Source organism: Macaca nemestrina, chromosome 6 (assembly GCF_043159975.1).
Source record: "Macaca nemestrina isolate mMacNem1 chromosome 6, mMacNem.hap1, whole genome shotgun sequence".
NCBI classification, from domain to species: domain Eukaryota; kingdom Metazoa; phylum Chordata; class Mammalia; order Primates; family Cercopithecidae; genus Macaca; species Macaca nemestrina.
Genome location: NC_092130.1, coordinates 35,663,328 through 35,677,129, shown reverse-complemented (window position 1 = coordinate 35,677,129; position 13,802 = coordinate 35,663,328). Strand labels below are relative to the sequence as shown.

At 36.4% G+C, this 13,802-nt stretch overlaps 1 long non-coding RNA gene across 1 annotated transcript in view; it reads left to right on the top strand.

Annotated features, from left to right (window-relative positions):
• Positions 1-977: 977 nt before the first annotated feature.
• The window catches only part of LOC105466941 (uncharacterized), a 180,102-nt gene continuing 167,277 nt past the window's right edge, over positions 978-13,802 (top strand). The window contains exon 1 of the long non-coding RNA XR_003014743.2: positions 978-1,011. This is a non-coding gene — a long non-coding RNA (uncharacterized lncRNA). The remainder of the gene's footprint in view (positions 1,012-13,802) is intronic.

Genomic DNA, 13,802 nt, shown 5'->3' with positions numbered 1-13,802 from the left:
TCACCTTCAGTGGTTAGATCAAACGTCCATTTTTTGGAGAAGGTTTCCCCAAAGTTTCCAAAGCCCTAGAAAATAAGTTTTACATATAAAACTTTCACTTCATTTAGATGGCACTGCAATTTTCTGAGATGTCTCTTTCCTTAACAAGGTAATCTCTTCCTTGATTACCTTGATGGTAAGGACTATGTTATATTAAGTATTATATCCTTAGTCTGCCACAGTACCTAGCACACATTACTTGCTGAATATATATTTGCTGAGATGCATGGAAAAGAGAAAAAACAAAGGATTTGGGATTAACTCTGAGAAGCAAACATTTTTCTTTTTCTAGATCATTTTGACATTATTTTATCTACCTTCAACTATCTTCTCTTTTTAAAATTGTTTTATAATTTTTCTGGGAATATACATTTATGAAATAATAATATGATAGTGAAATCCTTTTTTCTATCAGATCTTTAGACCATTTAAAAAGTAATTATATGAACTTACAGTGTTATTTATTATGTTCATTGAATTGGCATTTCCATTATGAATCCATTTTTAATTACATTGGACACATTTTATCAATATTTCATCTGAGAGAAGCAGACTGTATAAAGGTGCTTGCAAAAAAAATACGTACCAGATGAAACGCAAAACTTCTATACACAGTGATGCTAGCCATGATTGGAAATCTGATAAGGCTTCTGAAAAATTTCACTGACTTAAATATGGTCTTCACTAACAAAGAAAATAGGTAATTCAGAGATTATCCTGATTTGTAATAGCCAAAAAAGTCTAGACAGTATGTAAGTAGTTGACTGTGTTGCTCAATTTTCTTCTCCATTAGGTTTGTGAGGGAGAAAAAGACTGAAGGAGAAATTCTCAAGTTGAAGCCTTGCTGCCATTAACCGACAAAGAGCTAGGAAAGAAAAGCCATGTTGCCATGGTAGTATAGAATGTTGGTATCAGTCAAGACTCTTGAATACGAGTGTCAGAGCCCTAACTGAAGTGGCTTAAAAAAACAAGGTAGATCTGTGGGCTCTTATAAATGCAAAGACAAAGATCTTCCTGCTGGATCTAAAGCTAAGACAAAATACACTTGACTTTTACTAGTATTCTAGGCCAGTAGTTAACAAACTAAACCAGATAATAAATAGTTTAGGCTATGAGGGCCTTATTAGGTCTCTGTTGCATATTCTTGCTTTTTTGTAGTTTTCACAACCTTTTAAAACATAAAAAATCAATTTTAGCTCATAAGTCATACAAAAACAGGCCATGGAATTTGGCCTACACAACATAGATTGCCAACTCCTGATAAATTAAAATCCATATTCAAAATGTTGTTAATTCTTCCAATAACATTTTTATTACCATTTTTCCAGGTGTAGGACACATTCATAATAACTTATTGTATTTAGTTATCATGAATCTTTAGTCTGTTTAAAAACACATATTAGAGTTTTTTCCTTTTTTTTCCCCTGCAAGATGGTAGATTAAAGGCCTTTAGCATGCCTCAGCCACGTGAAAATAGCAAGATAGTCCATAAGGACATCCCACATTCAGGAGAGAATGCCAGCACAGAATCCCCAAGGTGACTGCCTGAGAAAAGTAGATGAAGCCTCTGTATGTGAGAGAGGCAGAGCCTCCCTCTGTGTATCACATTTCCAATAGAGGTCTGAGAAACCCAGGCCATGGGAGAGCCTTCGTTTCTCCCTAGACCTGGAGTTAATCTGAGGAAAGTTTTGGAGATGCTGTGAGGGAAAGACATCAGAAAATGATGCAGACATTTTCTAAAATCTGAGACTGACAGCAGGAAACCATTTTTTATTTTATTTTGTTTTGTTTTATTCTGTTTTGTTTTACTTTAAGTTCTAGGATACATGTACAGAAACTGCAGGTTTGTTACATAGGTATACATGTGCCATGGTGGTTTGCTGCACTTATCAACCCATCATCTAGGTATTAGGCCCCACATGAATTAGGTATTTGTCCTCATGCTCTCCCTCCCCTTTTCCCCTCACCCTCTGACTGGCCCTGATGTGTGTTGTTCCCCTCCTTGTGTCCATGTGTTCTCATTGTTTAACTCCCACTTATGAGTGAGAACATGTGGTGTTTGTTTTTCTGTTCCTGTGTTAGTTTGCTGATGATAATGGGTTCCAGCTTCAACCATGTCCCAGCAAAGGACATGATGTCATTCCTTTTTATAGCTGCATAGTATTCCATGGTGTATATGTGCCACATTATCTTTATCCAGTCTATCATTGATGGGCATTTGGGTTTGTTCCATGTCTTTGCTATTGTAAATAGTGCTGCAATAAACATGTATGCATGCATCTTTGTAGCAGAATGATTTATATCCCTTTGGGTATATTGAGATTGCTGGGTCAAATGGTATATCTGGTTCCTAGATCCTTGAGGAATTGCCACACTGTCTCCCACAATGGGTGAACAATTTACATTCCCACCAACAGTTTGGAAAAGCTTTCCTATTTCTCCACAGCCTCGCCAACATCTATTGTTTTCTGATTTTTTAAAAATCGCCACTCTGAATGGCATGAGATGGTATCTCATTATGGTTTTGATTTGCATTTCTCTAATCAGTGATATTGAGTTTTCTTTTTTTCGTGTTTATTGGCTACAGAAATGTCTTTTGAGAAATGTCTGTTTATAACCTTTGCCCACATTCTGATGTTTTTTTTTTCCCTGTAAATTTGTTTAAGTTTCTTGTAGAGTCTCTATATTAGACCTTTATCAGATGAGTAAATTGCAAATTTTTTTCCACATTCTGTAGGTTGCCTGTTCACTCTGCTGCTAGTTTCTTTTGTGTTGCAGAAGCTCTTTAATTTAATTAGATGCCATTTGTCAATTTTGGCTTTTGTTGCAATTCCTTTTGGTGTTTTTGTCATGAAGTCCTGATGGATAAGCTTTTTGATGTGCTGCTGGATTTGGTTTGCCAGTATTTAATCAAGGATTTTGCATTGTTGTTCGTCAGAGATATTGGCTTAAAGTTTTATTTTTTTCTGTCTCTGCCAGATTTTTCTATTTGGGTAAAATTAGTTAGAGAAGCGTCCCTCTTTTCAAACTGTTTGAAATAGTTTCAGAAGGAATGGTACCAGTTTCTTGTTTTATCTTTGGTAGAATTTGGCTGTGAATTGGTCTGGTCCTGGACTTTTCTTTGGTTGGTAGGGTATTAATTACTGCCTCAATTTCAGAACTTCTTATTGGTCTATTCAGGAATTTGACTTATGCCTGGTTTAGTCTTGGGAGGGTGTATGTGTTCAGGAATTTTAGTCTTGGGAGGGTGTATGTGTTCAGGAATTTATCTATTTCTTCTAGATCTTCTAGTTTGCAGAGAAGTGTTTATAGTATTCTATGATGGTAGTTTCTATTTCTGTGGGGTTGGTGATGATATACCCTTTATCATTTTTATTGTGTCTATTTGATTCTTCTCTCTTTTTTTCTATATTAGCCTATCTACTGGTCTATTTTGTTTTTTTCAAAAAATTTTTTCATTGATTTTTTTAAGGGGTTACTATTATTATTATGCTTTAAGTTCTGGGACGCATGTGCAGAGAGTGCAGGTTTGTTACATAGGTATACATGTGCCATGGTGGTTTGCTACACCCATCAACCCGTCATCTACATTAGGTATTTCTCCTAATGCTATACTTCCCCTTGCCTGACAGGCCCCAGTGTGTGATGTCCCATCCCCGTGCCCATATGTTCTCATTGTTCAACTCCACTTATGAGTGAGAACATGTGGTGTTTGGTTTTCTGTTCCTGTGTTAGTTTGCTGAGAATGATGATTTCCAGTTTCATCCATGTCCCTGCAAAGGACATGAACTCATTTATTATGACTGCATAGTATTCCATGGTGTATACGTGCCACATTTCCTTTATGCAGTCTATCATTGACTGGCATTTGTGTTGGTTCCAAGTCTTTGCTATTGTGAATAGTGCTGCAATAAACATACATGTGCATGTGTCTGCATAGTAGAATAATTTATAATCCTTTGGGTATATAACCAGTAAACAGATTGTTGGGTCAAATGCTATTTCTAGTTCTAGATCACTGAGGAATCGCCACACTGTCTTCCACGATGTTTGAACAAATTTATACTCCCACCAACAGTGTAAAAGTGTTCCTGTTTCTCCATATCATCTCCAGCATCTGTTGTTTCCTGACTTACTAATGATTGCCATTCTAACTGGCATGGGATGGTGTCTCACTGTGGTTTTGTTTTGCATTTCTCTAATGACTAGTAATGATGAGGGTTTTTTTCATGTTTGTTGACCGCATAAATGTCTTCTTTTGAGAAGTGTCTGTTCATATCCTATGCCCACTTTTTGATGGGGTTGTTTTTTCTTGTAAATTTGTTTAAGTTCCTTGTAGATTCTGGATATTAGACCTTTGTCAGATGGATAGATTGCAAACATTTTCTCCCATGCTGTAGTTTGCCTGTTTACTGATGATAGTTTCTTTTGCTGTGCAGAAGCTCTTTAGTTTAGATTCCATTTGTCAGTTTTGGCTTTTGTTGCAATTGCTTTTGGTCAGTTCTCTAGTCGGTGCTGATGGCAGAATCTGGATACCTCAGTTGCCAGTGCAGGATTCGCATGCTGTTATGGTTGTTTTTGATGAGTGCCTCCACTCACCACTGCTTCTAGTTGGTCATCTTGGCCCCAATCCCATTTATTTTCTTTTAGCTTATTAAAAATGTCATTCCATCATCTTATTGTTTCTATCATTTTAGTTAATAAAAATCTGTTGGTTTTATTTTAATGATTTAAAACTAATGTCTATATTCTCTCTCCATTTAAGATTGTTTCTTTTCTTTTTTTTCAAACTTTGACTATAATATGCCTAGGTGTGGTTACCTTGTATTTAATCCTGTGGGATTTGCTGAGCTTCTTGAAACTGTGGGTTGATGTTTTGGGGTTTTTATAATCAGCTGTAGACAATTCTCAACAATTTGACTTCAAGGATCATTTGTATCTCATTTTCTTTACCCTCTGCAACTCCAATTACATGTATGTTGTACATTTTCCATATATTTCTTATGCAACTTTCTATTTTTTCAAACATATTTTCTATTTGTGTGCTTTAGTCTATTTTTTTCCTGTCTATTTTCTTATTCACCATTAATATCAGTTTAATATTTTTGAGTTTTGTAATATTTGATTTTTAAAAACTGAGTACAGATTTCTGTTGAAACTCTCCATCTTGTCACCTATTTTCTTGCACACATGAGTCATAATTTTCTTCAAATTTGTGTCTGATATCTCAAATGTTGGTGTTATCTGTAGACAGGTTTTTGTTGCTTTTTTGTCTTCATTACTTTTTTTGTCATTCCTGGTAATTTTTGATTAAATATTTGTAGGAAAAATTGTAGAGGTTCTGGATGATGTTACAGTCTTCAAGAGATTTATTTACCCTCTCCTCTGACTGTTAGCTAGAGTTGAGCATATACACCCAATACAATTGAGGGGAGAGGTTTTTTAAAAGATCAGTGTGAAGATAAAAAATCCTATGGTGTAGGTCTCCAGGGGTTCCAACTGAGAACCTGGAGTGCTTATTATGACTCTTTCTCCTTAGTGGATCCTGAACTTCAATTTCTATTACTCAGTGGTGTCACTGAAATGCTGAAATGTCTGTCTTGTTTAATACTCACTGAATTCTTATTCCTAAAAGGCAAAAATTGTTTGGTACTCAGTGACTCCTTTCTTCTTTAGATGTAGCATACACTTTCTAGTTCACTACAGATCCCACCACTCAATACTGTTTTGCACCCAACTATCCTTATTCATTTTCATTACCCATACTTGTTTATAGTCATTTGATTTCTACATCGTCAAATCAAGTAGGACAATAGGATATTCTCTGTTCTTCAGACTAAACAGAGGAAGAAGCTTCTGAGGCAATAAAGGGATTTATGTTAGGCATAAAGTGAGGCACAGCTTAAGAATTTGCAGATGCTTCCATGAGAAACCTACTGAGTTTTAGGCTGTGTCTTTCCCCTCTATTCTCCCAGGAATGTTGATCCCTCTCATACTAGCAATGTTAGCAGCCTTAAACTTCAATGTTGTCTCTATAGTCCTGTGGAATTGCCAAAACACTCCGATGACTTTTCTACCTTTTTATAGCTGCCTCTTCACTATTGGCTTCTTAGCCTCTTCTCTTCTGCTAAAAATGGACAAATTCTCCCAGTAGAAAAGTGGTATTCAGTAAGTGCAACTCATCTCAATGAGCTTCACTTTTCTAAGATATTGACCTCCCATATCCTAGTTGCAAAGTCGTTTTTACTGTCTCCAAACAGACTGTGGTGTGTGTGTGTGTGTGTGTGTGAGAGAGAGAGATTTGGCTTTTTAGTTGCTGTCAGTGAGAAATGCTACTCTATCATAGCTTGAAGCCAAAGAACTTTTACCTGCATATTATTTTAGACATTGGTTCATTGCATATAAAAGTTCAGATTTTTTCCTCCTGAAAAATAACCAACTATGGCAACATAAGATTCTTATTTCATTCCACCAGGCATGCGTTTTCCAAGACACACAATCATCACCCCTCTGTATTGTCTTTCACTCTTCTAGCCTCACTTATTTCCATCACCTTCATGTCCCTCTGTAATAATTTTATTTTGCATATCTTGAAGTGTATTAAGAGAATAGTATGTTCTCTGCCCTTCAAGCTTCAATAGAGGAAAGGAACTTCAGTGGCCATAAAAGGGATTTTTCTTAGACATAAAGCATTTCCACATTGTAGGTACTATTCAATATAGGCAAGGTATTTCTAGAATATGTTACAAATACACTAGATGCTCTATCCCTGTAGTATAGATTGGACTATGTTAGGTGGACTTGGTGACTGTAACTTCATTAACCTCTGGCACGATGCTTAAAAAAAAGAACATGTAATAATTATTCAGAGATTTGGTATAAATGTCCATCATCCTTTCAATCATTCATTTAGTCAGTGTTATTACATATGCTGGCCTAGTTTTTAGGCACTCAGAATCAATGTAAGCTTTGGTTTGTCAGGATAATAAAGATAATAAATGAATAAAGAAACAAATAAATATGTTAACTTAAGATAATCTTAAGTACTTATGATAAGCAGAATAATGGCTCTAAAAGATATTCACGTTCTAATGTGTAGGATCTGTAAATGTGTTACTTTACATGACAAAGGGGACTTTGCAGGTGTCACTAAGGTTTAGAACTTTAAAATGGGGAGATTATCTTGCATTAACCTGAATCTGAGTCTTTAAAAACTGAGAATCTTTCTTGGCTGCAGTCAGAGATAGATATAACTACAAAAGAAAGGATCAGAGAGATGCAGCGTTGTTGGCTTTTAATGTAGATAAAAGGGTCTAGGAGCCAAGGTTTGTGGATGGCTTTGAAGAACTAGTCAAGAGAGAAAAATGGCTTATTACCCAAAGCCTCTAGAAAGAAATGAAGGCTTGCTAACATGTTAATCTTAACCTTAGTAAGATACTTGGACTTTTGAACTACAGAATTGTAAGATAATCCAGTTGTATTGTCTTAATCTACTAGGTTTGTGACAATTTGTTACAGCAACAACAGAAAACTGATAAAATATTATAAAGAACATAATACAGGTTAGTGACATAGAAAATGGTGGTGTTGTTAAGATGCCAACACTAGCTAGGGTGATGATAGAAAGCTTCCCAACAAAGAAACATGACAAGTAAGTCAGGAGACAATATAGGGAATCTTTGCCACTTGGGGACTGGAAAGAATATCAGTGTAACTCAGGGCTAACTGAAGAGTGAGATGTATGCGTTTGGGGTGGGCATAGAGACTAGCGGATTGGAGAGATGATGGACAGAGAATCAAGCAGGTGCCAGATTGTGTAGGTCCCAGTAAAGTATTTGAATTTTGTTCTTATTTTGTTTAGAGGCTTTTTAGCAGGAGAATGATATAATTTTATTGGCCTTCTAGGTCCCATCTGCAGAAAATCTGATTTACTCAGCTTCTAAAGGGATCTGAGGATCTGTATTTGTGTAAGCATCCCAACTATTTCTGATGCAGGTGATCTTTGGATCACCTTGTGACAAATGCTGGTTCAATTTCTATATATCTTTTGGGATTTCCCCCCGCCTGCCACCACCCCGGCTCATATAGATGTATTTCCTGTTCCTGCCCCAATGCTTTTTCTTCTTTGCAGACATTTTCCAAAAATATATCGTAATCTTGAGAGCATGGAACATTTTTTAGGTTCCTTCCATCTTGCTCATGGACCCTAGAATGATTTGGGGCGCAGACGACAACTCTGTATGCATTTATTTAATTGAATTGAGCAATGTTTGTATAATGTCACAATTCTAGGTCACCTCTTTTCCAGGTAGAATGTATATATATATGCACTTTTAATGATACTTATACTGTGGAAATTATACTTCTGTGGAAATTCTACTTTTTCTCTTGTTTTCATTGCATCCTTTAGGACTATTCAATCTTTTTTTTTTTTAAAAAGAAAAAAGAAAAAAATTGCTCTTGATAAAGGGAATAGGCTGATATCTTTGTTTGAAGAAGCAATATATTGTTTCTTTTGTGGTGGAGTGGGATATGAGGAATATAAAAGTGGAGAGGTTGGGCTGGGGAAAGGATGCATCTCTAAAATAGTCCAAACCTATAAATTAGATTTAGAATAGACCATGACTTGGAACACCATGGAGTTTGGAGATGCCTTTACAAACCGCCACAATCTTTTCTTCTGTGTATACAGCCATCACCCTTGATTTGACCTTCTTACTTCTTTAAAGATAACCCCACAGAGCTCTTGGTGATGCTTATTTGTGAAAGCAATTCCTTATCACTCTCCATAGCCACCCAAGTCAAGTAGGGAGTGTGAAGAGGAGTCCCGCATTTAAAAAAGGAAACCAACTTTATCTGTCTTAATTTTCTTCAGCTAGTATGATTGAAAGCCAGCAATATTTTTTAAATTAGTAATCTTTCTTTCCTCATAACTATGTTTATTTGTGGGGACTGATGATTGCCACGCATACTTTCTGTTTAAAGACATGCCTGTTTCAGGGGTTTCAAAATCATCTTTGATCTTATGCAGAACTCAGGAGCTATATGTGGAATCATTTTTTGACTTCTCATATAATTTTTTCTTTCATCTCTGACTTTGGTAAAGGATTGTGCTTGCAGTTTTTTACAGAAGAATTATCTTTAATTGAGAGCATTAAATAGATATGAGTGAATATTCTTATATAATTGTCCTGAGGATATGACTACAAGGAGAACTGATATAATCATCTTGGTAATCCGGGCTCCTGGACCCTTTCTGTTTTGTACTGGTGTGTTCTGAATGTTCTGTGTCCTCTTCTGTCTATGATGGCCGTTGTATGCATGCGCTATTTAGAACACAACAGTGTGTCTCTTCGGAAGCCTACCCACCAACTCCTGTCCCTGAATACATGAAGGACATGAAAATGGGAAAGAAAACTAATACCAAATTAGAGCCAAAGCCCAGTTATCCATAGATTGTACTTTCGGCTTTCTAATTTGTACTCTTTACTACAATGATCTTTCAAAAATATAGATCTGATGCTGGCAGTTGCAAGCTCAAAATCTTCCATGGTTTCCCTTGCCTGTGGAAGAAAATATAAATTTCTTACTTTTAAATAGGGCAATCACTGAATTCATTATCAAAACTGTGGCATTTGGATAGTACAAGGAATGTACAAGAAATGTTATGAATGACAATATTTAGTGACAGAATTAAATCCATACTGCTCTGGGCAAATGGGACAAAGTACCTTCAAACTCATTCTCTGTCTCTCTCAGTCACTGTGCTCCAATCACTGTGCCCTTTCCAGATCCATAAAAGTGCGAAGCTTTCCCACTCCATGGCCCTTGCTCACAGTATCTATGTTCCCTAAAATATCTTTCATGTAGCTCCTTGCTTGGCTGGCTCCTCATCCATTAGGTCTCAGTTAAAAAATTTCTGATCATCACTCTCATGACTTACGCTCACTTTATAATGCTGTATCATGGGCTACTGATTATTTTTCTGATAGCAATTATTATAATAAGAAACTCTGTTTTTTGCCTGTCTGCTAACTTTTCAGTGAACTAGCTCTCCCTCGTATTCAGTCCGTATGGAAGGCACACATCTTCATACCCTCTCTTGTTGCTTTTTAGGGTTTCAGTCACACAATGAGGCTGACTTATCTTGTCTCAATTCCAACTGCCAGAGGGGTACTTATTGCCTCAGCTTGGTTCAGGTGATCTGCTCTGGTGCAGTCAAGCATGGTAGGGCCATTGTTCAAAGTATATAAGCATCTATACCAAGAGCCCACATTTTTGGATGGGGAAATTAAGAAGGAATGGGGGAAGTCATGTACTCTAAAAGGTGTCTTAACACATCCCCAGATGGTTTCCTTTCTTTCTTTATGTCTGTGGTTTGCTAAGATTCTGGTGCTGTGCTCCCATTTTTTGTTTGCTCTTTTAGTTTCTGGCTAGATCTAGTTACATATTACATTCAATTCTTTTGAATGGACCAATTTGGAATTGTTTTCTCAGTGATTTATCCAGTTTTACTGAATTAAATGGTTGTTTTGGCATTTTTCATAACAAACTGATTCCAACCTAATGAATCATTTGTTTGATCAAAACATGTGTGCCGTACCAATATTCTGAACATGACCCCTACCATTAGGCAAAGGGGTTTATTTTGACATTAGCCATTTTTTCTTTGGAAATTGGAGGGTTTTCTCTTTGTTGATTATGTGTAATTATTTTATCCACATAGGCAGATTAAAATCAAATGCATATTATGATTCTACTGTTTCTATAGCTCAATCTATCAGTTTTCTCCCCTTTTGCACAAAAAGCTAATTAAACACAAATGTCCTGCTCAGAGTTAGGAGGCTCAGGTTCTAGGTTGAGTCCTGTCATTAACAGTGGGATAGTGGTTACCCTATGAAATTGTTCCTTGTCTTTGAAATAAAAGAATTGATTAAGATTATTTCTAAGTTGCCTTCCTGCCCTAAAATTTTGAGATGCTGTGACTACCTGAGAAGGGATAATTATATTTTTCAGCTAGTAATTAGTTTTGAAAAAGGCTTTGGATTAAACTACTTCAAAGATAAACTCTTTAGGGGAAGTTTGAGTGTGTGTGTATGTGTCAGTGGTGTTACTATATTTTAAAGAATCAAACATTGTAAGAGGAGTGACTCAAGTCCTAAAGTAGATGAGTTTTTCAGAATCAGTTTTCTCTATAAAAACAGAATTCAGTGACTTTTTATTCACATTTTGTCTGGGGGTAAAAACAAAGAGACAAAGTGACTGAGGCCTGTTGACCTGATTCTTGTTCAGAAAACTCAATTAGATGACGGGGCCAAGAGACTGGCCAAAGTAGGAGTCATTATTTTTTTACAGTAGATTAATGAGAATGAATTAGAGAAAGCTTTCTACTGTAAAAAGTCCTACTTGTGCTCTGTATTGAACATATAGTTCAATACAGAATAAAAGAAGTTGAAACAGTCATTGAATGACAAAGGCCAGAAACTATTCATGATGCAATCTCAAGGAGAGTGAGGGACACTCTGACCCACTTCCTTCCCACTTGGCATTTCCAGTAATGAGAATGAAGATGCTTTGTCAGTTGCAGAGCGACTTTCCTATAACCTCTCAAAGAGGGTTCACAACATCTCCTCCCCACACACTAATGACATGAGCAATATTGCTCTTGGCACAGTCCCTCTCATGAAGAAGGTGACTATCCAGTCCTTCTTTCTAGAAGACGTTTGACAGCACTTAGCAATTCACAAACGTTTAATAAATACATCTGGGAGAAAGGATTGGTATTAGGACATCCAGTGGCAGCTTGGTTCATGGATTTCCATGCCTCTAAATCTTATGTATGTGCTTTAAATGTTGTTTTGGTTGGCTTCAGTTTTCAATTGTTTTTACTAATGGAAGGGAATGGTTAATTTAATATAGAATATTTTTCAAGAATAATCTTGGCATTGGTATAAGTTTTGATACAGAGATTTTAACAAGAGTTTGCCTGATATTTTACAAATTCAGAACAATACTCACCCTACATAAAAAGATAAACTGTGAAAACTAGAATGTTTCCCTTTAGCGTCTCCTAACTCAGAATTATTTCGTTTTTTAAATTCATTGCTAGAAATAGAGAATCACATCAGAGAGAGGAAAATTACTGGCCTAAAGCATGGCTAGCTTAACTCTACCATGGTCTTTGTATCTTCCTAGTCCCATTCAATTTAACACACATTTAGTAAGTACTTACTATATAGGGGGCATGGAATGTGAAGTGACACTCTACTCTGCCCTCAAAGAGCTGACAGTCTAGTGGAGGACACACACACCTAGGGAAATAATTATAATACATTGTGACAAAGGCTGCATAGAACTTAGATGCAGAGATAAGGATTCAAGGTAGAAAGGTCCAGGAGAGTTACAGAGAAAATATAACGTTTGAGCTGGGTTAGAAGTCTCAGTAAAAAACTTTAATGTAGACAAGAGACGGGGAGGAGGGTTTCTAAGATGAAGGAACACTATAAGCATACCCATGGGGGTGTGCAAGTCAATGACTGGTTAAATGATGGAGACTGAAATCTTTTAAAATAAAAACAAAAACAAACAAACAAAAAACAGAGACGAATTGGATGTGAATTAAACCAAGAGGTGTAGTGTGAATAGGATGAATAATGTTGAAAATCTGTAAACAGCTGAGTAAATCTCAGTCAGTCCTGCCTATTCTTCTGGGACATCTTGACCCTAAACTTAGCAAAGACCAAAGGTCTGTACACACCTGGAATTCTGCTTGTGGCAGAGCATGTCTGCATACTTAAGGGTGCACTTGAACTATGGGCAGCTAGCACTGTACTTGCTTAGGCCATGGTGTAGGGGGTCTAGAAATTTCAAACAAAATTTGTTTCCAGTAGCCTGAGATAGAAGATGCCTAACAAACATGGCATTTACCATTCTTTATCGAGTGCTTGCTAATATAGAGAGCTTTGTGATGAGTGCTATAGAGGATTCTGCTTCAATAACTTACTGGATCTATGACCCAGAGAGAGTTATTTAATTTCCCTAGGCTTCAGTTTCCTCATCTGTAAAATGGGGTCAATCATACCAACCTCATGGAATTATTATGAACATAAAGTAAGTTAACATATGTCCATAGGACAATGCCTAGAATAAAACGATCCTCAGTAAGTGGTCATTTTTACTCCTTACTATTATATATTATTATTATTTGTACCATTTTCATTTTAGACATTGTACAAGACCTATCCATGAAGAACATATAGATTGGTTCAAGAGGCAAAACATAGGTACATAAGAGAGAGCTAATAACTAAAGGCAGTAGATAAGAGTGGATGAGACCTATGAACATTAAATGCTATAGATACTCTAAAAACAGAGAGACTTAGGATCCCAGAGACTCAGGGGTCCCTGGAGGACATCCACGGAGAAAAAGGAGTGGGAGATAAAGCTGAAAATGAGACTGCAACACAGAATTTCAAGAAGGTCTTCCCTTCTTGAAAGAAGACAGTCACTCCTTCACTTTACAGGCTTTCAAGTTGTGATCAACTTATTCATGTGAGGCTGTGGCTATTAATTTATGCAGCATTACTATGTTCCCTCTCCACACACATATAAAGCCTGGTTTTAAAAGCAATGCATGTTGATTGTAACAGACAAATAAAATGCAGAAAAACATAAAGAAGAGAATAAAAAGGTATTCATCATATACTCTCCAAAGAAAACTTGTATTAATATTTTTGTGTATATAATACCAGATTTCATGCATT